At 38.8% G+C, this 24,806-nt stretch overlaps 5 long non-coding RNA genes across 5 annotated transcripts; all 5 read left to right on the forward strand.

The window, feature by feature from the left end:
• The first annotated feature begins 1,123 nt into the window (after window positions 1-1,123).
• On the forward strand, window positions 1,124-5,479 carry LOC145230552 (uncharacterized). Its single transcript, XR_013860681.1, has 8 exons — window positions 1,124-1,341; window positions 1,867-1,990; window positions 2,303-2,497; window positions 3,021-3,144; window positions 3,457-3,651; window positions 4,172-4,293; window positions 4,606-4,800; window positions 5,325-5,479. It is a non-coding gene; the product is annotated as an uncharacterized LOC145230552 (long non-coding RNA).
• Window positions 5,480-5,762: 283 nt separating this feature from the next.
• Window positions 5,763-7,752, forward strand: LOC145229879 (uncharacterized). The gene is made up of 4 exons (XR_013860499.1): window positions 5,763-5,955; window positions 6,479-6,602; window positions 6,915-7,109; window positions 7,635-7,752. It is a non-coding gene; the product is annotated as an uncharacterized LOC145229879 (long non-coding RNA).
• A 298-nt stretch (window positions 7,753-8,050) lies between these two features.
• On the forward strand, window positions 8,051-14,071 carry LOC145230642 (uncharacterized). The gene is made up of 9 exons (XR_013860716.1): window positions 8,051-8,265; window positions 8,784-8,905; window positions 9,218-9,412; window positions 9,938-10,061; window positions 10,374-10,568; window positions 11,092-11,215; window positions 11,528-11,722; window positions 13,404-13,526; window positions 13,835-14,071. It is a non-coding gene; the product is annotated as an uncharacterized LOC145230642 (long non-coding RNA).
• Window positions 14,072-14,945: 874 nt separating this feature from the next.
• LOC145229978 (uncharacterized) lies at window positions 14,946-16,371 on the forward strand. The gene is made up of 3 exons (XR_013860526.1): window positions 14,946-15,174; window positions 15,700-15,822; window positions 16,133-16,371. It is a non-coding gene; the product is annotated as an uncharacterized LOC145229978 (long non-coding RNA).
• A 305-nt stretch (window positions 16,372-16,676) lies between these two features.
• On the forward strand, window positions 16,677-20,959 carry LOC145229102 (uncharacterized). Its single transcript, XR_013860354.1, has 8 exons — window positions 16,677-16,966; window positions 17,279-17,472; window positions 17,998-18,120; window positions 18,431-18,625; window positions 19,143-19,264; window positions 19,577-19,770; window positions 20,296-20,418; window positions 20,727-20,959. It is a non-coding gene; the product is annotated as an uncharacterized LOC145229102 (long non-coding RNA).
• The last annotated feature ends 3,847 nt before the right edge of the window (window positions 20,960-24,806 follow it).

Here is a 24,806-nt window from a genome sequence, read left to right on the forward strand (position 1 = left end):
AATTTTCACAGATGGTAGATATGGTTATGTAGATGTGCCATTTGTTTTGTTTGACTCGATAGCCCCAGTGTTTACCCCACTAGCCCCCTAAAATGGGTAAATTTTGAACAATGTCCGAATTGGATGAAATTTGGACAGTTTGTTCATTGTGCCATTTTAGGGCATCGTTTGTTGTGTTTTACCCTGTAGCCCCAATATTTACCCCACTAGCCCCCTAAAATGGGTAAATTTTGAACAATGTCCGAATTGGATGAAATTTGGACAGTTTGTTCATTGTGCCATTTTAGGGCATCGTTTGTTGTGTTTTACCCTGTAGCCCCAATATTTACCCCACTAGCCCCCTAAAATGGGTGATTTTTTAAACAATGTCTGATTTGGATGAAATTTGAACAGTTTGTTCATTGTGCCATTTTAGGGCATCGTTTGTTGTGTTTTACCCTGTAGCCCCAATATTTACCCCACTAGCCCCCTAAAATGGGTGATTTTTTAAACAATGTCCGAATTGGATGAAATATGGAGAGTTTGTTCATTGTGCCATTTTAGGGCGTCGATTATTGTGTTTCACCATATAGCCCAATATTTAGTGCTTAAGCCACCTATTGTTTATAAAACGTCCGATTTGGATGAATTTTTGATAGTTTTTTGAATTTGGCATTTGTAGCTGTCAAATATTGTGTTTCACCCTGCAGCCCTAATATTTACCCTACTAACCCCCCAAAATGGGTGAATTAATCAACAATACATTTTGACAGTTTGTATAATATGCCATTTTAAATGGTCAGTGTTTTATGCTATTTAGGCACACAAACTTATAACAATGTCTCAATTGCATGAGATTTGGACAGTTTGTACTTTACAACTTCTTTTTTTAAGTAACACTACCAATCACTGTGTTTGACTTTGTAGCAACGTTTCTTATGGTTGTCTGTTTACAACTTTGCGGTTTTGGGGACCCATGAGTTTCTGCCTGCAGAAACAAATCAAGATTATAAAAAATGTTGGCTAATATGGGACCCAATATAAATAAATATAGAGAATATATTACAGTTTGCAGAATAGGTTGTAGTGTATATGCTATAGTAAAATGTGCTAAGCCACCCTTCTAGTTTCTTTCAAGCCTGCTGTCATTTTGTTATTTCTTTTCAGCTGTAAGAGCGCTGTACGATGTTTCCCACTAGGACATGACAGAATGTGTTTTGTCGAACATCATCCATTTACTAACGACGCATATCAGAAACCTGTGGGAAGCCGAACTCGATAATGTCTACCCGAAAACGAAAAGATTCGAATGAACACCGTACATCAAGCAATACACATGGTGCAGAACAAAAAAATAAAAAAGTAAGTCAAAGATAATGGTGACAATTGGTGTTAACGAAACAAAGCCATCTCGACAAACAGGGGTTGTGAAATATCTTATTTTTTTGGGGTGGGTCGTGTTTAAGTAACGCTTGTACCTCGTTTCCAAGTTATAGTCCAAAGCGATGGTTTAATGGGCAGAGTTGTATATTTAACTGGACTGGGCGATCTTGTTACTACTTTAAACTTAGTTCTTTAAGTAGAAATTTGGGATTGCGAGGGTTTTGTAAGCAAATAATTCTAGGGGGAATTAGAAAGTGTCAAGGGATAGAGGTTTGGGATAAATGACATCTGTCTGAGTAACTTATACACACATAATTGTACGTTTTAAGACATTTCGGAACATACGGAAAAAATATCGAAATTGCGGAAAATTAAATGAGTAATTAAAAAAAGGAAATTTGGTCTTGTGGCATCGGGATAGCTAGTGTTCTGAGAACAATGATTGTCTGTTATGTTCAAAACATTGTTTTACGTAATATTTATTGATAGATGACATTTGTTTAGGTTATGAAGGCTTCAAGCAATCATCGGCAGCGTTAGCAACCTGAGCTTCTTAGGAAAGAGAAACACACTGTTCGACGGTTGAGTGCAAACTAATGGAGCCAGAACACAAAGCACAATCAATCAGGTTAGGTTCAATATGTTGATTGTCATGCTAACGAGTGGTACAGCGATATTGTCAGTACTACTTTGATGCTATTCATTTTGTTTACATTCTTGTAAAGATATGACAGTTAACTCTTGTCTAACATTTTCAAATTGTCGTCATGTGTGCATACTTTGATTGCAAGCGATTTAATCTGCAAGTCATGTTATTGCATTCTTAGCGGCACCTAACTGCGCACAAATTAGGGTTCAGTTGTATTACATGTGTGTGGATAGAAGTCTCTCATTGACTTATTTCTTTCAAGTCCGTTGACATTTTGTTATTTCTTTTCAGCTGTAGGAGCGCTGTACGATGTTTCCCACTAGGACACGACAGAATCTATTTTCTCGAGCATCATCCATTTACTAACGACGCATATCAGAAACCTGTGGGAAGCCGAACTCGATAATGTCTACCCGAAAACGAAAAGATTCGTATGAACACCGCACTTGAAGGAATACACATGGTGCAGAACAAAAAAATAAAAAAGTAAGTCAAAGATAATGGTGGGAATTGGTGTTAATGAAACGAAGCCAACTCGACAAACAGAGAATTTGAAATATCTAAGTTTTATGGGGGGTTCGTGCTTAAGCAGCTTGTTTCCAAGTTTTGGGCCAAAGCGATGGTTTAATGGGCAGAGTTGTATATATAACTTAGCTAGGCGATCTTGTTACTACTTTAAGTTTATTTCTTTAAGCAGAAGTTTGGGATTGCAGGGGTTTTGCAAGTAAACAATTCTGGGGGAATTAGAAAAGGGTCACGGGATAGAGGTTTGGGATAAATGACATCTGTCTGAGTAACTTATACACACATAATTGTACGTTTTACGACATTTCGGAACATACGGAAAAATTATCGAAATTGCGGAAAATTAAATGAGTAATTAAAAAACATGTAAGCTGAAATTTAAACTTGTGGCATCGGAATAGCTAGTGTTCTGACAACCATGATTGTCTGTTATGTTCAAAACGTTGTTTCAGAGAACATTTATTTATCAATTTAATTTGTTTAGGTTATGAAGGCTTCAAGCAATCATCGTCAGCGTTAGCAAGCTGAGCTTCTTAGGAAAGAGAAACACACTGTTCGACGGTTGAGTGCAAACTAATGGAGCCAGAACACAAAGCACAATCAATCAGGTTAGGTTCAATATGTTGATTGTCATGCTAACGAGTGGTACAGCGATATTGTCAGTAATACTTTGATGCTATTCATTTTGTTTACATTCTTGTAAAGATATGACAGTAAACCCCTGTATAGCATTTTCAAACTGCCGTCGTGTGTGCATACTTTGGTTGCAAACCATTCAATCTGCAAGTCATGTTATTGCATTCTTAGCGGCACCTAACTGCACACAAATTAGGGTTCAGTTGTATTACATGTGTGTGGATAGAAGTCTCTCATTGACTTATTTCTTTCAAGTCCGTTGACATTTTGTTATTTGTTTTCAGCTGTAGGAGCGCTGTACGATGTTTCCCACTAGGACATGACAGAATCTGTTTTGTCAAGGATCATCCATTTACTAACGACGCATATCAGAAACCTGTGGGAAGCCGAACTCGATAATGTCTACCCGAAAACGAAAAGATTCGTATGAACACCGCACTTGAAGGAATACACATGGTGCAGAACAAAAAAATAAAAAAGTAAGTCAAAGAAAATGGTGGCAATTGGTGTTAATGAAACGAAGCCATCTCGACAAACAGAGAATTTGAAATATCTAAGTTTTATGGGGGGGGTTCGTGCTTAAGCAGCTTGTTTCCAAGTTTTGGGCCAAAGCGATGGTTTAATGGGCAGAGTTGTATATATAACTTAGCTAGGCGATCTTGTTACTACTTTAAGTTTATTTCTTTAAGCAGAAGTTTGGGATTGCAGGGGTTTTGCAAGTAAATAATTCTGGGGGGAATTAGAAAAGGGTCACGGGATAGAGGTTTGGGATAAATGACATCTGTCTGAGTAACTTATACACACATAATTGTACGTTTTACGACATTTCGGAACATACGGAAAAATTATCGAAATTGCGGAAAATTAAATGAGTAATTAAAAAACATGTAAATTTAAACTTTTGGCATCAGAATAGCTAGTGTTCTGACAACAATGATTGTCTGGTATGTTCAAAACATTGTTTCAGGGAACATTTATTTATCAATTTAATTTGTTTAGGTCATGAAGGCTTCAAGCAATCATCGGCAGCGTTAGCAAGCTGAGCTTCTTAGGAAAGAGAAACACACTATTTGTCGGTTGAATGTAAACTATGGAGCCGAACACAAAGCACATTAAATCAGGTTAGGTTCAATATGTTGATTGCCATACTGACGAGTGGAACAGCGATATTGTCAGTACTACATTGATGCTATTTGTTTTGTGTACATTCTTGCAATGGTATGGTAGTAGACCCCTGTCTAGCATTTTCAAACTGTCGTCGTGTGTGCATACTTTGGTTGCAAACCATTTAATCTGCATGTCATGTTATTACATTCTTAGCGGCACCTAACCGCGCACAAATTAGTGTTCAGTTGTATTACATGTGTGTTAATACAAGTCTCTCGTTGACTTATTTCTTTCAAGCCTGCTGTCATTTTGTTATTTCTTTTCAGCTGTAAGAGCGCTGTACGATGTTTCCCACTGGGACATGACAGAATGTGTTTTGTCGAACATCATCCATTTACTAACGACGCATATCTGAAACCTGTGGGAAGCCGAACTCGATAATGTCTACCCGAAAACGAAAAGATTCGAATGAACACCGTACATCAAGCAATACAGATGGTGCTGAACAAAAAAATAAAAAAGTAAGTCAAAGATAATGGTGACAATTGGTGTTAACGAAACAAAGCCATCTCGACAAACAGGGGTTGTGAAATATCTTATTTTTTGGGGGTGGGTCGTGTTTAAGTAACGCTTGTACCTCGTTTCCAAGTTATAGTCCAAAGCGATGGTTTAATGGGCAGAGTTGTATATTTAACTGGACTGGGCGATCTTGTTACTACTTTAAACTTAGTTCTTTAAGCAGAAATTTGGGATTGCGAGGGTTTTGTAAGCAAATAATTCTGGGGGAATTAGAAAGTGTCAAGGGATAGAGGTTTGGGATAAATGACATCTGCTTGAGTAACTTATACACACATAATTGTACGTTTTAAGACATTTCGGAACATACGGAAAAATTATCGAAATTGCGGAAAATTAAATGAGTAATTAAAAAAAGGAAATTTGGTGTTGTGGCATCGGGATAGCTAGTGTTCTGAGAACAATGATTGTCTGTTATGTTCAAAACATTGTTTTACGTAATATTTATTGATAGATGACATTTGTTTAGGTTATGAAGGCTTCAAGCAATCATCGGCAGCGTTAGCAACCTGAGCTTCTTAGGAAAGAGAAACACACTGTTCGACGGTTGAGTGCAAACTAATGGAGCCAGAACACAAAGCACAATCAATCAGGTTAGGTTCAATATGTTGATTGTCATGCTAACGAGTGGTACAGCGATATTGTCAGTAATACTTTGATGCTATTCATTTTGTTTACATTCTTGTAAAGATATGACAGTTAACTCTTGTCTAACATTTTCAAATTGTCGTCATGTGTGCATACTTTGATTGCAAGCGATTTAATCTGCAAGTCATGTTATTGCATTCTTAGCGGCACCTAACTGCGCACAAATTAGGGTTCAGTTGTATTACATGTGTGTGGATAGAAGTCTCTCATTGACTTATTTCTTTCAAGTCCGTTGACATTTTGTTATTTCTTTTCAGCTGTAAGAGCGCTGTACGATGTTTCCCACTGGGACACGACAGAATCTATTTTCTCGAGCATCATCCATTTACTAACGACGCATATCAGAAACCTGTGGGAAGCCGAACTCGATAATGTCTACCCGAAAACGAAAATATTCGTATGAACACCGCACTTGAAGGAATACACATGGTGCAGAACAAAAAAATAAAAAAGTAAGTCAAAGATAATGGTGGGAATTGGTGTTAATGAAACGAAGCCAACTCGACAAACAGAGAATTTGAAATATCTAAGTTTTATGGGGGGTTCGTGCTTAAGCAGCTTGTTTCCAAGTTTTGGGCCAAAGCGATGGTTTAATGGGCAGAGTTGTATATATAACTTAGCTAGGCGATCTTGTTACTACTTTAAGTTTATTTCTTTAAGCAGAAGTTTGGGATTGCAGGGGTTTTGCAAGTAAATAATTCTGGGGGAATTAGAAAAGGGTCACGGGATAGAGGTTTGGGATAAATGACATCTGTCTGAGTAACTTATACACACATAATTGTACGTTTTACGACATTTCGGAACATACGGAAAAATTATCGAAATTGCGGAAAATTAAATGAGTAATTAAAAAACATGTAAGCTTAAATTTAAACTTGTGGCATCGGAATAGCTAGTGTTCTGACAACCATGATTGTCTGTTATGTTCAAAACGTTGTTTCAGAGAACATTTATTTATCAATTTAATTTGTTTAGGTTATGAAGGCTTCAAGCAATCATCGTCAGCGTTAGCAAGCTGAGCTTCTTAGGAAAGAGAAACACACTGTTCGACGGTTGAGTGCAAACTTATGGAGCCAGAACACAAAGCGCAATCAATCAGGTTAGGTTCAATATGTTGATTGTCATGCTAACGAGTGGTACAGCGATATTGTCAGTAATACTTTGATGCTATTCATTTTGTTTACATTCTTGTAAAGATATGACAGTAAACCCCTGTCTAGCATTTTCAAACTGCCGTCGTGTGTGCATACTTTGGTTGCAAACCATTCAATCTGCAAGTCATGTTATTGCATTCTTAGCGGCACCTAACTGCCCACAAATTAGGGTTCAGTTGTATTACATGTGTGTGGATAGAAGTCTCTCATTGACTTATTTCTTTCAAGTCCGTTGACATTTTGTTATTTCTTTTCAGCTGTAGGAGCGCTGTACGATGTTTCCCACTGGGACATGACAGAATCTGTTTTGTCAAGCATCATCCATTTACTAACGACGCATATCTGAAACCTGTGGGAAGCCGAACTCGATAATGTCTACCCGAAAACGAAAAGATTCGAATGAACACCGTACATCGAGCAATACACATGGTGCAGAACAAAAAAATAAAAAAGTAAGTCAAAGATAATGGTGACAATTGGTGTTAACGAAACAAAGCCATCTCGACAAACAGGGGTTGTGAAATATCTTATTTTTTGGGGGTGGGTCGTGTTTAAGTAACGCTTGTACCTCGTTTCCAAGTTATAGTCCAAAGCGATGGTTTAATGGGCAGAGTTGTATATTTAACTGGACTGGGCGATCTTGTTACTACTTTAAACTTAGTTCTTTAAGCAGAAATTTGGGATTGCGAGGGTTTTGTAAGCAAATAATTCTAGTGGGAATTAGAAAGTGTCAAGGGATAGAGGTTTGGGATAAATGACATCTGTCTGAGTAACTTATACACACATAATTGTACGTTTTAAGACATTTCGGAACATACGGAAAAATTATCGAAATTGCGGAAAATTAAATGAGTAATTAAAAAAAGGAAATTTGGTCTTGTGGCATCGGGATAGCTAGTGTTCTGAGAACAATGATTGTCTGTTATGTTCAAAACATTGTTTTACGTAATATTTATTGATAGATGACATTTGTTTAGGTTATGAAGGCTTCAAGCAATCATCGGCAGCGTTAGCAAGCTGAGCTTCTTAGGAAAGAGAAACACACTGTTCGACGGTTGAGTGCAAACTAATGGAGCCAGAACACAAAGCGCAATCAATCAGGTTAGGTTCAATATGTTGATTGTCATGCTAACGAGTGGTACAGCGATATTGTCAGTAATACTTTGATGCTATTCATTTTGTTTACATTCTTGTAAAGATATGACAGTTAACTCTTGTCTAACATTTTCAAATTGTCGTCATGTGTGCATACTTTGATTGCAAGCGATTTAATCTGCAAGTCATGTTATTGCATTCTTAGCGGCACCTAACTGCGCACAAATTAGGGTTCAGTTGTATTACATGTGTGTGGATAGAAGTCTCTCATTGACTTATTTCTTTCAAGTCCGTTGACATTTTGTTATTTCTTTTCAGCTGTAAGAGCGCTGTACGATGTTTCCCACTAGGACACGACAGAATCTATTTTGTCGAACATCATCCATTTACTAACGACGCATATCAGAAACCTGTGGGAAGCCGAACTCGATAATGTCTACCCGAAAACGAAAATATTCGTATGAACACCGCACTTGAAGGAATACACATGGTGCAGAACAAAAAAATAAAAAAGTAAGTCAAAGATAATGGTGGGAATTGGTGTTAATGAAACGAAGCCAACTCGACAAACAGAGAATTTGAAATATCTAAGTTTTATGGGGGGTTCGTGCTTAAGCAGCTTGTTTCCAAGTTTTGGGCCAAAGCGATGGTTTAATGGGCAGAGTTGTATATATAACTTAGCTAGGCGATCTTGTTACTACTTTAAGTTTATTTCTTTAAGCAGAAGTTTGGGATTGCAGGGGTTTTGCAAGTAAACAATTCTGGGGGGAATTAGAAAAGGGTCACGGGATAGAGGTTTGGGATAAATGACATCTGTCTGAGTAACTTATACACACATAATTGTACGTTTTACGACATTTCGGAACATACGGAAAAATTATCGAAATTGCGGAAAATTAAATGAGTAATTAAAAAACATGTAAATTTAAACTTGTGGCATCGGAATAGCTAGTGTTCTGACAACAATGATTGTCTGGTATGTTCAAAACATTGTTTCAGGGAACATTTATTTATCAATTTAATTTGTTTAGGTTATGAAGGCTTCAAGCAATCATCGGCAGCGTCAGCAAGCTGAGCTTCTTAGGAAAGAGAAACACACTATTTGTCGGTTGAATGTAAACTATGGAGCCGAACACAAAGCACATTAAATCAGGTTAGGTTCAATATGTTGATTGCCATACTGACGAGTGGTACAGCGATATTGTCAGTACTACATTGATGCTATTTGTTTTGTGTACATTCTTGCAATGGTATGGTAGTAGACCCCTGTCTAGCATTTTCAAACTGTCGTCGTGTGTGCATACTTTGGTTGCAAACCATTTAATCTGCATGTCATGTTATTACATTCCTAGCGGCACCTAACCGCGCACAAATTAGTGTTCAGTTGTATTACATGTGTGTTAATACAAGTCTATCGTTGACTTATTTCTTTCAAGCCTGCTGTCATTTTTTGATTTCTTTTCAGCTGTAAGAGCGCTGTACGATGTTTCCCACTAGGACATGACAGAATGTGTTTTGTCGAACATCATCCATTTACTAACGACGCATATCAGAAACCTGTGGGAAGCCGAACTCGATAATGTCTACCCGAAAACGAAAAGATTCGAATGAACACCGTACATCAAGCAATACACATGGTGCTGAACAAAAAAATAAAAAAGTAAGTCAAAGATAATGGTGACAATTGGTGTTAACGAAACAAAGCCATCTCGACAAACAGGGGTTGTGAAATATCTTATTTTTTGGGGGTGGGTCGTGTTTAAGTAACGCTTGTACCTCGTTTCCAAGTTATAGTCCAAAGCGATGGTTTAATGGGCAGAGTTGTATATTTAACTGGACTGGGCGATCTTGTTACTACTTTAAACTTAGTTCTTTAAGTAGAAATTTGGGATTGCGAGGGTTTTGTAAGCAAATAATTCTAGGGGGAATTAGAAAGTGTCAAGGGATAGAGGTTTGGGATAAATGACATCTGCTTGAGTAACTTATACACACATAATTGTACGTTTTAAGACATTTCGGAACATACGGAAAAAATATCGAAATTGCGGAAAATTAAATGAGTAATTAAAAAAAGGAAATTTGGTCTTGTGGCATTGGGATAGCTAGTGTTCTGAGAACAATGATTGTCTGTTATGTTCAAAACATTGTTTTACGTAATATTTATTGATAGATGACATTTGTTTAGGTTATGAAGGCTTCAAGCAATCATCGGCAGCGTTAGCAACCTGAGCTTCTTAGGAAAGAGAAACACACTGTTCGACGGTTGAGTGCAAACTAATGGAGCCAGAACACAAAGCACAATCAATCAGGTTAGGTTCAATATGTTGATTGTCATGCTAACGAGTGGTACAGCGATATTGTCAGTAATACTTTGATGCTATTCATTTTGTTTACATTCTTGTAAAGATATGACAGTTAACTCTTGTCTAACATTTTCAAATTGTCGTAATGTGTGCATACTTTGATTGCAAGCGATTTAATCTGCAAGTCATGTTATTGCATTCTTAGCGGCACCTAACTGCCCACAAATTAGGGTTCAGTTGTATTACATGTGTGTGGATAGAAGTCTCTCATTGACTTATTTCTTTCAAGTCCGTTGACATTTTGTTATTTCTTTTCAGCTGTAGGAGCGCTGTACGATGTTTCCCACTAGGACACGACAGAATCTATTTTCTCGAGCATCATCCATTTACTAACGACGCATATCAGAAACCTGTGGGAAGCCGAACTCGATAATGTCTACCCGAAAACGAAAAGATTCGTATGAACACCGCACTTGAAGGAATACACATGGTGCAGAACAAAAAAATAAAAAAGTAAGTCAAAGATAATGGTGGGAATTGGTGTTAATGAAACGAAGCCAACTCGACAAACAGAGAATTTGAAATATCTAAGTTTTATGGGGGATCGTGCTTAAGCAGCTTGTTTCCAAGTTTTGGGCCAAAGCGATGGTTTAATGGGCAGAGTTGTATATATAACTTAGCTAGGCGATCTTGTTACTACTTTAAGTTTATTTCTTTAAGCAGAAGTTTGGGATTGCAGGGGTTTTGCAAGTAAACAATTCTGGGGGGAATTAGAAAAGGGTCACGGGATAGAGGTTTGGGATAAATGACATCTGTCTGAGTAACTTATACACACATAATTGTACGTTTTACGACATTTCGGAACATACGGAAAAATTATCGAAATTGCGGAAAATTAAATGAGTAATTAAAAAACATGTAAGCTTAAATTTAAACTTGTGGCATCGGAATAGCTAGTGTTCTGACAACCATGATTGTCTGTTATGTTCAAAACGTTGTTTCAGAGAACATTTATTTATCAATTTAATTTGTTTAGGTTATGAAGGCTTCAAGCAATCATCGTCAGCGTTAGCAAGCTGAGCTTCTTAGGAAAGAGAAACACACTGTTCGACGGTTGAGTGCAAACTAATGGAGCCAGAACACAAAGCACAATCAATCAGGTTAGGTTCAATATGTTGATTGTCATGCTAACGAGTGGTACAGCGATATTGTCAGTAATACTTTGATGCTATTCATTTTGTTTACATTCTTGTAAAGATATGACAGTAAACCCCTGTCTAGCATTTTCAAACTGCCGTCGTGTGTGCATACTTTGGTTGCAAACCATTCAATCTGCAAGTCATGTTATTGCATTCTTAGCGGCACCTAACTGCCCACAAATTAGGGTTCAGTTGTATTACATGTGTGTGGATAGAAGTCTCTCATTGACTTATTTCTTTCAAGTCCGTTGACATTTTGTTATTTCTTTTCAGCTGTAGGAGCGCTGTACGATGTTTCCCACTGGGACATGACAGAATCTGTTTTGTCAAGCATCATCCATTTACTAACGACGCATATCTGAAACCTGTGGGAAGCCGAACTCGATAATGTCTACCCGAAAACGAAAAGATTCGAATGAACACCGTACATCGAGCAATACACATGGTGCAGAACAACAAAATAAAAAAGTAAGTCAAAGATAATGGTGACAATTGGTGTTAACGAAACAAAGCCATCTCGACAAACAGGGGTTGTGAAATATCTTATTTTTTGGGGGTGGGTCGTGTTTAAGTAACGCTTGTACCTCGTTTCCAAGTTATAGTCCAAAGCGATGGTTTAATGGGCAGAGTTGTATATTTAACTGGACTGGGCGATCTTGTTACTACTTTAAACTTAGTTCTTTAAGTAGAAATTTGGGATTGCGAGGGTTTTGTAAGCAAATAATTCTAGTGGGAATTAGAAAGTTTCAAGGGACAGAGGTTTGGGATAAACGACATCTGCTTGAGTAACTTATACACACATAATTGTACGTTTTAAGACATTTCGGAACATACGGAAAAATTATCGAAATTGCGGAAAATTAAATGAGTAATTAAAAAAAGGAAATTTGGTCTTGTGGCATCGGGATAGCTAGTGTTCTGAGAACAATGATTGTCTGTTATGTTCAAAACATTGTTTTACGTAATATTTATTGATAGATGACATTTGTTTAGGTTATGAAGGCTTCAAGCAATCATCGGTAGCGTTAGCAACCTGAGCTTCTTAGGAAAGAGAAACACACTGTTCGACGGTTGAGTGCAAACTAATGGAGCCAGAACACAAAGCACAATCAATCAGGTTAGGTTCAATATGTTGATTGCCATACTGACGAGTGGAACAGCGATATTGTCAGTACTACATTGATGCTATTTATTTTGTGTACATTCTTGCAATGGTATGGTAGTAGACCCCTGTCTAGCATTTTCAAACTGTCGTCGTGTGTGCATACTTTGGTTGCAAACCATTTAATCTGCATGTCATGTTATTACATTCTTAGCGGCACCTAACTGCCCACAAATTAGTGTTCAGTTGTATTACATGTGTGTTAATACAAGTCTCTCATTGACTTATTTCTTTCAAGCATGCTGTCATTTTGTTATTTCTTTTCAGCTGTAAGAGCGCTGTACGATGTTTCCCACAAGGACATGACAGAATGTGTTTTGTCGAACATCATCCATTTACTAACGACGCATATCTGAAACCTGTGGGAAGCCGAACTCGATAATGTCTACCCGAAAACGAAAAGATTCGAATGAACACCGTACATCGAGCAATACACATGGTGCAGAACAAAAAAATAAAAAAGTAAGTCAAAGATAATGGTGACAATTGGTGTTAACGAAACAAAGCCATCTCGACAAACAGGGGTTGTGAAATATCTTATTTTTTGGGGGTGGGTCGTGTTTAAGTAACGCTTGTACCTCGTTTCCAAGTTATAGTCCAAAGCGATGGTTTAATGGGCAGAGTTGTATATTTAACTGGACTGGGCGATCTTGTTACTACTTTAAACTTAGTTCTTTAAGCAGAAATTTGGGATTGCGAGGATTTTGTAAGCAAATAATTCTAGGGGGAATTAGAAAGTGTCAAGGGATAGAGGTTTGGGATAAATGACATCTGCTTGAGTAACTTATACACACATAATTGTACGTTTTAAGACATTTCGGAACATACGGAAAAAATATCGAAATTGCGGAAAATTAAATGAGTAATTAAAAAAAGGAAATTTGGTGTTGTGGCATCCGGATAGCTAGTGTTCTGAGAACAATGATTGTCTGTTATGTTCAAAACATTGTTTTACGTAATATTTATTTATAGATGACATTTGTTTAGGTTATGAAGGCTTCAAGCAATCATCGGCAGCGTTAGCAACCTGAGCTTCTTTGGAAAGAGAAACACACTGTTCGACGGTTGAGTGCAAACTATGGAGCCAGAACACAAAGCACAATAAATCAGGTTAGGTTCAATATGTTGATTGCCGTACTAACGAGTGGTACAGCGATATTGTCAGTAATACTTTGATGCTATTCATTTTGTTTACATTCTTGTAAAGATATGACAGTTAACTCTTGTCTAGCATTTTCAAATTGTCGTCATGTGTGCATACTTTGATTGCAAGCGTTAATCTGCAAGTCATGTTATTGCATTCTTAGCGGCACCTAACTGCACACAAATTAGGGTTCAGTTGTATTATATGTGTGTGGATAGAAGTCTCATTGACTTATTTCTTTCAAGTCCGTTGAAATTTTGTTATTTCTTTTCAGCTGTAAGAGCGCTGTACGATGTTTCCCACTAGGACACGACAGAATCTATTTTCTCGAGCATCATCCATTTACTAACGACGCATATCAGAAACCTGTGGGAAGCCGAACTCGATAATGTCTACCCGAAAACGAAAAGATTCGTATGAACACCGCACTTGAAGGAATACACATGGTGCAGAACAAAAAAATAAAAAAGTAAGTCAAAGATAATGGTGGGAATTGGTGTTAATGAAACGAAGCCAACTCGACAAACAGAGAATTTGAAATATCTAAGTTTTATGGGGGGTTCGTGCTTAAGCAGCTTGTCTCCAAGTTTTGGGCCAAAGCGATGGTTTAATGGGCAGAGTTGTATATATAACTTAGCTAGGCGATCTTGTTACTACTTTAAGTTTATTTCTTTAAGCAGAAGTTTGGGATTGCAGGGGTTTTGCAAGTAAATAATTCTGGGGGAATTAGAAAAGGGTCACGGGATAGAGGTTTGGGATAAATGACATCTGTCTGAGTAACTTATACACACATAATTGTACGTTTTACGACATTTCGGAACATACGGAAAAATTATCGAAATTGTGGAAAATTAAATTTGTAATTAAAAATCATGTAAATTTAAACTTGTGGCATCGGAATAGCTAGTGTTCTGACAACAATGATTGTCTGGTATGTTCAAAACATTGTTTCAGGGAACATTTATTTATCAATTTAATTTGTTTAGGTTATGAAGGCTTCAAGCAATCATCGGCAGCGTTAGCAACCTGAGCTTCTTAGGAAAGAGAAACACACTATTTGTCGGTTGAATGCAAACTATGGAGCCGAACACAAAACACATTAAATCAGGTTAGGTTCAATATATTGATTGCCATACTGACGAGTGGAACAGCGATATTGTCAGTACTACATTGATGCTATTTATTTTGTGTACATTCTTGCAATGGTATGATAGTAGACCCCTGTCTAGCATTTTCAAACTGTCGTCGCGTGTGCATACTTTGGTTGCAAACCATTTAATCTGCAAGTCATGTTATTGCATTATTAGCGGCACCTAACCGCACACAAATTAGGGTTCAGTTGTATTACATGTGTGTTAATACAAGTCTCTCGTTGACTTATTTCTTTCAAGCATGCTGTCATTTTTTGATTTCTTTTCAGCTGTAAGAGCGCTGTACGATGTTTCCCACTAGGACATGACAGAATCTGTTTTGTCAAGCATCATCCATTTACTAACGACGCATATCTGAAACCTGTGGGAAGCCGAACTCGATAATGTCTACCCGAAAACGAAAAGATTCGAATGAACACCGTACATCAGGCAATACACATGGTGCAGAACAAAAAATAAAAAAGTAAGTCAAAGATAATGGTGACAATTGGTGTTAACGAAACAAAGCCATCTCGACAAACAGGGGTTGTGAAATATCTTATTTTTTGGGGGTGGGTCGTGTTTAAGTAACGCTTGTACCTCGTTTCCAAGTTATAGTCCAAAGCGATGGTTTAATGGGCAGAGTTGTATATTTAACTAGACTGGGCGATCTTGTTACTACTTTAAACTTAGTTCTTTGAGCAGAAATTTGGGATTGCGAGGGTTTTGTAAGCAAATAAATCTGGGGTGTATTAGAAAGTTTCAAGGGACAGAGGTTTGGGATAAATGACATCTGCTTGAGTAACTTATACACACATAATTGTACGTTTTAAGACAATTCGGAACATACGGAAAAAATATCGAAATTGCGGAAAATTAAATGAGTAATTAAAAAAAGGAAATTTGGTCTTGTGGCATCCGGATAGCTAGTGTTCTGAGAACAATGATTGTCTGTTATGTTCAAAACATTGTTTTACGTAATATTTATTTATAGATGACATTTGTTTAGGTTATGAAGGCTTCAAGCAATCATCGGCAGCGTTAGCAACCTGAGCTTCTTTGGAAAGAGAAACACACTGTTCGACGGTTGAGTGCAAACTATGGAGCCAGAACACAAAGCACAATAAATCAGGTTAGGTTCAATATGTTGATTGCCGTACTAACGAGTGGTACAGCGATATTGTCAGTAATACTTTGATGCTATTCATTTTGTTTACATCCTTGTAAAGATATGACAGTTAACTCTTGTCTAGCATTTTCAAATTGTCGTCATGTGTGCATACTTTGATTGCAAGCGTTAATCTGCAAGTCATGTTATTGCATTCTTAGCGGCACCTAAATGCACACAAATTAGGGTTCAGTTGTATTATATGTGTGTGGATAGAAGTCTCTCATTGACTTATTTCTTTCAAGTCCGTTGAAATTTTGTTATTTCTTTTCAGCTGTAAGAGCGCTGTACGATGTTTCCCACTAGGACACGACAGAATCTATTTTCTCGAGCATCATCCATTTACTAACGACGCATATCAGAAACCTGTGGGAAGCCGAACTCGATAATGTCTACCCGAAAACGAAAAGATTCGTATGAACACCGCACTTGAAGGAATACACATGGTGCAGAACAAAAAAATAAAAAAGTAAGTCAAAGATAATGGTGGGAATTGGTGTTAATGAAACGAAGCCAACTCGACAAACAGAGAATTTGAAATATCTAAGTTTTATGGGGGGTTCGTGCTTAAGCAGCTTGTCTCCAAGTTTTGGGCCAAAGCGATGGTTTAATGGGCAGAGTTGTATATATAACTTAGCTAGGCGATCTTGTTACTACTTTAAGTTTATTTCTTTAAGCAGAAGTTTGGGATTGCAGGGGTTTTGCAAGTAAATAATTCTGGGGGAATTAGAAAAGGGTCACGGGATAGAGGTTTGGGATAAATGACATCTGTCTGAGTAACTTATACACACATAATTGTACGTTTTACGACATTTCGGAACATACGGAAAAATTATCGAAATTGTGGAAAATTAAATTTGTAATTAAAAATCATGTAAATTTAAACTTGTGGCATCGGAATAGCTAGTGTTCTGACAACAATGATTGTCTGGTATGTTCAAAACATTGTTTCAGGGAACATTTATTTATCAATTTAATTTGTTTAGGTTATGAAGGCTTCAAGCAATCATCGGCAGCGTTAGCAACCTGAGCTTCTTAGGAAAGAGAAACACACTATTTGTCGGTTGAATGCAAACTATGGAGCCGAACACAAAGCACATTAAATCAGGTTAGGTTCAATATATTGATTGCCATACTGACGAGTGGAACAGCGATATTGTCAGTACTACATTGATGCTATTTATTTTGTGTACATTCTTGCAATGGTATGATAGTAGACCCCTGTCTAGCATTTTCAAACTGTCGTCGCGTGTGCATACTTTGGTTGCAAACCATTTAATCTGCAAGTCATGTTATTGCATTATTAGCGGCACCTAACCGCACACAAATTAGGGTTCAGTTGTATTACATGTGTGTTAATACAAGTCTCTCGTTGACTTATTTCTTTCAAGCATGCTGTCATTTTTTGATTTCTTTTCAGCTGTAAGAGCGCTGTACGATGTTTCCCACTAGGACATGACAGAATCTGTTTTGTCAAGCATCATCCATTTACTAACGACGCATATCTGAAACCTGTGGGAAGCCGAACTCGATAATGTCTACCCGAAAACGAAAAGATTCGAATGAACACCGTACATCAGGCAATACACATGGTGCAGAACAAAAAATAAAAAAGTAAGTCAAAGATAATGGTGACAATTGGTGTTAACGAAACAAAGCCATCTCGACAAACAGGGGTTGTGAAATATCTTATTTTTTGGGGGTGGGTCGTGTTTAAGTAACGCTTGTACCTCGTTTCCAAGTTATAGTCCAAAGCGATGGTTTAATGGGCAGAGTTGTATATTTAACTAGACTGGGCGATCTTGTTACTACTTTAAACTTAGTTCTTTGAGCAGAAATTTGGGATTGCGAGGGTTTTGTAAGCAAATAAATCTGGGGTGTATTAGAAAGTTTCAAGGGACAGAGGTTTGGGATAAACGACATCTGCTTGAGTAACTTATACACACATAATTGTACGTTTTAAGACAATTCGGAACATACGGAAAAAATATCGAAATTGCGGAAAATTAAATGAGTAATTAAAAAAAGGAAATTTGGTCTTGTGGCATCCGGATAGCTAGTGTTCTGAGAACAAGGATTGTCTGTTATGTTCAAAACATTGTTTTACGTAATATTTATTTATAGATGACATTTGTTTAGGTTATGAAGGCTTCAAGCAATCATCGGCAGCGTTAGCAACCTGAGCTTCTTTGGAAAGAGAAACACACTGTTCGACGGTTGAGTGCAAACTATGGAGCCAGAACACAAAGCACAATAAATCAGGTTAGGTTCAATATGTTGATTGCCGTACTAACGAGTGGTACAGCGATATTGTCAGTAATACTTTGATGCTATTCATTTTGTTTACATCCTTGTAAAGATATGACAGTTAACTCTTGTCTAGCATTTTCAAATTGTCGTCATGTGTGCATACTTTGATTGCAAGCGTTAATCTGCAAGTCATGTTATTGCATTCTTAGCGGCACCTAAATGCACACAAATTAGGGTTCAGTTGTATTATATGTGTGTGGATAGAAGTCTCTCATTGACTTATTTCTTTCAAGTCCGTTGAAATTTTGTTATTTCTTTTCAGCTGTAAGAGCGCTGTACGATGTTTCCCACTAGGACACGACAGAATCTATTTTCTCGAGCATCATCCATTTACTAACGACGCATATCAGAAACCTGTGGGAAGCCGAACTCGATAATGTCTACCCGAAAACGAAAAGATTCGTATGAACACCGCACTTGAAGGAATACACATGGTGCAGAACAAAAAAATAAAAAAGTAAGTCAAAGATAATGGTGGGAATTGGTGTTAATGAAACGAAGCCAACTCGACAAACAGAGAATTTGAAATATCTAAGTTTTATGGGGGGTTCGTGCTTAAGCAGCTTGTCTCCAAGTTTTGGGCCAAAGCGATGGTTTAATGGGCAGAGTTGTATATATAACTTAGCTAGGCGATCTTGTTACTACTTTAAGTTTATTTCTTTAAGCAGAAGTTTGGGATTGCAGGGGTTTTGCAAGTAAATAATTCTGGGGGAATTAGAAAAGGGTCACGGGATAGAGGTTTGGGATAAATGACATCTGTCTGAGTAACTTATACACACATAATTGTACGTTTTACGACATTTCGGAACATACGGAAAAATTATCGAAATTGCGGAAAATTAAATGAGTAATTAAAAAACATGTAAATTTAAACTTGTGGCATCGGAATAGCTAGTGTTCTGACAACAATGATTGTCTGGTATGTTCAAAACATTGTTTCATGGAACATTTATTTATCAATTTAATTTGTTTAGGTTATGAAGGCTTCAAGCAATCATCGGCAGCGTCAGCAAGCTGAGCTTCTTAGGAAAGAGAAACACACTATTTGTCGGTTGAATGCAAACTATGGAGCCGAACACAAAGCACATTAAATCAGGTTAGGTTCAATATATTGATTGCCATACTGACGAGTGGAACAGCGATATTGTCAGTACTACATTGATGCTATTTATTTTGTGTACATTCTTGCAATGGTATGATAGTAGACCCCTGTCTAGCATTTTCAAACTGTCGTCGCGTGTGCATACTTTGGTTGCAAACCATTTAATCTGCAAGTCATGTTATTGCATTATTAGCGGCACCTAACTGCACACAAATTAGGGTTCAGTTGTATTACATGTGTGTTAATACAAGTCTCTCATTGACTTATTTCTTTCAAGCATGCTGTCATTTTTTGATTTCTTTTCAGCTGTAAGAGCGCTGTACGATGTTTCCCACTAGGACACGACAGAATCTATTTTGTCGAACATCATCCATTTACTTACGACGCATATCAGAAACCTGTGGGAAGCCGAACTCGATAATGTCTACCCGAAAACGAAAAGATTTGAATGAACACCGTACATCAGGCAATACACATGGTGCAGAACAAAAAATAAAAAAGTAAGTCAAAGATAATGGTGACAATTGGTGTTAACGAAACAAAGCCATCTCGACAAACAGGGGTTGTGAAATATCTTATTTTTTGGGGGTGGGTCGTGTTTAAGTAACGCTTGTACCTCGTTTCCAAGTTATAGTCCAAAGCGATGGTTTAATGGGCAGAGTTGTATATTTAACTGGACTGGGTGATCTTGTTACTACTTTAAACTTAGTTCTTTGAGCAGAAATTTGGGATTGCGAGGGTTTTGTAAGCAAATAATTCTGGGGGGAATTAGAAAGTGTCAAGGGACAGAGGTTTGGGATAAACGACATCTGCTTGAGTAACTTATACACACATAATTGTACGTTTTAAGACAATTCGGAACATACGGAAAAATTATCGAAATTGCGGAAAATTAAATGAGTAATTAAAAAAAGGAAATTTGGTCTTGTGGCATCGGGATAGCTAGTGTTCTGAGAACAATGATTGTCTGTTGTGTTCAAAACATTGTTTTACGTAATATTTATTTATAGATGACATTTGTTTAGGTTATGAAGGCTTCAAGCAATCATCGGCAGCGTTAGCAACCTGAGCTTCTTTGGAAAGAGAAACACACTGTTCGACGGTTGAGTGCAAACTATGGAGCCAGAACACAAAGCACAATAAATCAGGTTAGGTTCAATATGTTGATTGCCGTACTAACGAGTGGTACAGCGATATTGTCAGTAATACTTTGATGCTATTCATTTTGTTTACATCCTTGTAAAGATATGACAGTTAACTCTTGTCTAGCATTTTCAAATTGTCGTCATGTGTGCATACTTTGATTGCAAGCGTTAATCTGCAAGTCATGTTATTGTATTATTAGCGGCACCTAACTGCACACAAATTAGGGTTCAGTTGTATTATATGTGTGTGGATAGAAGTCTCATTGACTTATTTCTTTCAAGTCCGTTGACATTTTGTTATTTCTTTTCAGCTGTAAGAGCGCTGTACGATGTTTCCCACTAGGACACGACAGAATCTATTTTCTCGAGCATCATCCATTTACTTACGACGCATATCAGAAACCTGTGGGAAGCCGAACTCGATAATGTCTACCCGAAAACGAAAAGATTCGTATGAACACCGCACTTGAAGGAATACACATGGTGCAGAACAAAAAAATAAAAAAGTAAATCAAAGATAATGGTGGGAATTGGTGTTAATGAAACGAAGCCAACTCGACAAACAGAGAATTTGAAATATCTAAGTTTTATGGGGGGTTCGTGCTTAAGCAGCTTGTTTCCAAGTTTTGGGCCAAAGCGATGGTTTAATGGGCAGAGTTGTATATATAACTTAGCTAGGCGATCTTGTTACTACTTTAAGTTTATTTCTTTAAGCAGAAGTTTGGGATTGCAGGGGTTTTGCAAGTAAATAATTCTGGGGGAATTAGAAAAGGGTCACGGGATAGAGGTTTGGGATAAATGACATCTGTCTGAGTAACTTATACATACATAATTGTACGTTTTACGACATTTCGGAACATACGGAAAAATTATCGAAATTGCGGAAGTTTGAAAAATAGGGAATCAAACGTACGAAATTGCGGAAAATTAAATGAGTAATTAAAAAACATGTAAATTTAAACTTGTGGAATCGGAATAGCTAGTGTTCTGACAACAATGATTGTCTGGTATGTTCAAAACATTACATCAAGCAATACACAGAACAAAAATAAATAAAATAGTAAGTCAAAGATAATGGTGACAATTGGTGTTAAAGAAACAAAGCCATCTCGACAAACAGGGGTTTTGAAAGATCTGATTTTTTTGGGGTGGTTTCGTGTTTAAGTAACGCTTGTACCTTGTTTCCAACGGTACTCAAGCAGACGTCATTTATCCCAAACCTCTATTACTTGACACTTTTCTAATTCCCCCCAGAATTATTTGCTTACAAAACCCTCGCAATCCCAAATTTCTTCTTAAAGAACTAAGTTTAAAGTAGTAACAAGATCGCCCAGTCCAGATAAATATACAACTCATCCCAAAAGGGTTAAAGAGTTTACACTTACGGTGTCACTAAATTACATCGTATGATCCTAAAGGGGGCTTCAAAGGAATATATGGGTACATTTATGGGTTAGGGTTAGGGTTAGGGTTAGGGTTAGGGTTAGGGTTAGGGTTAGGGTTAGGGTTAGGGTTAGGGTTAGGGTTAGGGTTAGGGTTAGGGTTAGGGTTAGGGTTAGGGTTAGGGTTAGGGTTAGGGTTAGGGTTAGGGTTAGGGTTAGGGTTAGGGTTAGGGTTAGGGTTAGGGTTAGGGTTAGGGTTAGGGTTAGGGTTAGGGTTAGGGTTAGGGTTAGGGTTAGGGTTAGGGTTAGGGTTAGGGTTAGGGTTAGGGTTAGGGTTAGGGTTAGGGTTAGGGTTAGGGTTAGGGTTAGGGTTAGGGTTAGGGTTAGGGTTAGGGTTAGGGTTAGGGTTAGGGTTAGGGTTAGGGTTAGGGTTAGGGTTAGGGTTAGGGTTAGGGTTAGGGTTAGGGTTAGGGTTAGGGTTAGGGTTAGGGTTAGGGTTAGGGTTAGGGTTAGGGTTAGGGTTAGGGTTAGGGTTAGGGTTAGGGTTAGGGTTAGGGTTAGGGTTAGGGTTAGGGTTAGGGTTAGGGTTAGGGTTAGGGTTAGGGTTAGGGTTAGGGTTAGGGTTAGGGTTAGGGTTAGGGTTAGGGTTAGGGTTAGGGTTAGGGTTAGGGTTAGGGTTAGGGTTAGGGTTAGGGTTAGGGTTAGGGTTAGGGTTAGGGTTAGGGTTAGGGTTAGGGTTAGGGTTAGGGTTAGGGTTAGGGTTAGGGTTAGGGTTAGGGTTAGGGTTAGGGTTAGGGTTAGGGTTAGGGTTAGGGTTAGGGTTAGGGTTAGGGTTAGGGTTAGGGTTAGGGTTAGGGTTAGGGTTAGGGTTAGGGTTAGGGTTAGGGTTAGGGTTAGGGTTAGGGTTAGGGTTAGGGTTAGGGTTAGGGTTAGGGTTAGGGTTAGGGTTAGGGTTAGGGTTAGGGTTAGGGTTAGGGTTAGGGTTAGGGTTAGGGTTAGGGTTAGGGTTAGGGTTAGGGTTAGGGTTAGGGTTAGGGTTAGGGTTAGGGTTAGGGTTAGGGTTAGGGTTAGGGTTAGGGTTAGGGTTAGGGTTAGGGTTAGGGTTAGGGTTAGGGTTAGGGTTAGGGTTAGGGTTAGGGTTAGGGTTAGGGTTAGGGTTAGGGTTAGGGTTAGGGTTAGGGTTAGGGTTAGGGTTAGGGTTAGGGTTAGGGTTAGGGTTAGGGTTAGGGTTAGGGTTAGGGTTAGGGTTAGGGTTAGGGTTAGGGTTAGGGTTAGGGTTAGGGTTAGGGTTAGGGTTAGGGTTAGGGTTAGGGTTAGGGTTAGGGTTAGGGTTAGGGTTAGGGTTAGGGTTAGGGTTAGGGTTAGGGTTAGGGTTAGGGTTAGGGTTAGGGTTAGGGTTAGGGTTAGGGTTAGGGTTAGGGTTAGGGTTAGGGTTAGGGTTAGGGTTAGGGTTAGGGTTAGGGTTAGGGTTAGGGTTAGGGTTAGGGTTAGGGTTAGGGTTAGGGTTAGGGTTAGGGTTAGGGTTAGGGTTAGGGTTAGGGTTAGGGTTAGGGTTAGGGTTAGGGTTAGGGTTAGGGTTAGGGTTAGGGTTAGGGTTAGGGTTAGGGTTAGGGTTAGGGTTAGGGTTAGGGTTAGGGTTAGGGTTAGGGTTAGGGTTAGGGTTAGGGTTAGGGTTAGGGTTAGGGTTAGGGTTAGGGTTAGGGTTAGGGTTAGGGTTAGGGTTAGGGTTAGGGTTAGGGTTAGGGTTAGGGTTAGGGTTAGGGTTAGGGTTAGGGTTAGGGTTAGGGTTAGGGTTAGGGTTAGGGTTAGGGTTAGGGTTAGGGTTAGGGTTAGGGTTAGGGTTAGGGTTAGGGTTAGGGTTAGGGTTAGGGTTAGGGTTAGGGTTAGGGTTAGGGTTAGGGTTAGGGTTAGGGTTAGGGTTAGGGTTAGGGTTAGGGTTAGGGTTAGGGTTAGGGTTAGGGTTAGGGTTAGGGTTAGGGTTAGGGTTAGGGTTAGGGTTAGGGTTAGGGTTAGGGTTAGGGTTAGGGTTAGGGTTAGGGTTAGGGTTAGGGTTAGGGTTAGGGTTAGGGTTAGGGTTAGGGTTAGGGTTAGGGTTAGGGTTAGGGTTAGGGTTAGGGTTAGGGTTAGGGTTAGGGTTAGGGTTAGGGTTAGGGTTAGGGTTAGGGTTAGGGTTAGGGTTAGGGTTAGGGTTAGGGTTAGGGTTAGGGTTAGGGTTAGGGTTAGGGTTAGGGTTAGGGTTAGGGTTAGGGTTAGGGTTAGGGTTAGGGTTAGGGTTAGGGTTAGGGTTAGGGTTAGGGTTAGGGTTAGGGTTAGGGTTAGGGTTAGGGTTAGGGTTAGGGTTAGGGTTAGGGTTAGGGTTAGGGTTAGGGTTAGGGTTAGGGTTAGGGTTAGGGTTAGGGTTAGGGTTAGGGTTAGGGTTAGGGTTAGGGTTAGGGTTAGGGTTAGGGTTAGGGTTAGGCTTAGGGTTAGGGTTAGGGTTAGGGTTAGGGTTAGGGTTAGGGTTAGGGTTAGGGTTAGGGTTAGGGTTAGGGTTAGGGTTAGGGTTAGGGTTAGGGTTAGGGTTAGGGTTAGGGTTAGGGTTAGGGTTAGGGTTAGGGTTAGGGTTAGGGTTAGGGTTAGGGTTAGGGTTAGGGTTAGGGTTAGGGTTAGGGTTAGGGTTAGGGTTAGGGTTAGGGTTAGGGTTAGGGTTAGGGTTAGGGTTAGGGTTAGGGTTAGGGTTAGGGTTAGGGTTAGGGTTAGGGTTAGGGTTAGGGTTAGGGTTAGGGTTAGGGTTAGGGTTAGGGTTAGGGTTAGGGTTAGGGTTAGGGTTAGGGTTAGGGTTAGGGTTAGGGTTAGGGTTAGGGTTAGGGTTAGGGTTAGGGTTAGGGTTAGGGTTAGGGTTAGGGTTAGGGTTAGGGTTAGGGTTAGGGTTAGGGTTAGGGTTAGGGTTAGGGTTTGGGTTAGGGTTAGGGTTAGGGTTAGGGTTAGGGTTAGGGTTAGGGTTAGGGTTAGGGTTAGGGTTAGGGTTAG

Source organism: Phallusia mammillata, chromosome 5 (genome assembly GCF_965637545.1).
Source record: "Phallusia mammillata chromosome 5, kaPhaMamm4.hap1.1, whole genome shotgun sequence".
Taxonomy (NCBI): Eukaryota; Metazoa; Chordata; class Ascidiacea; order Phlebobranchia; family Ascidiidae; genus Phallusia; species Phallusia mammillata.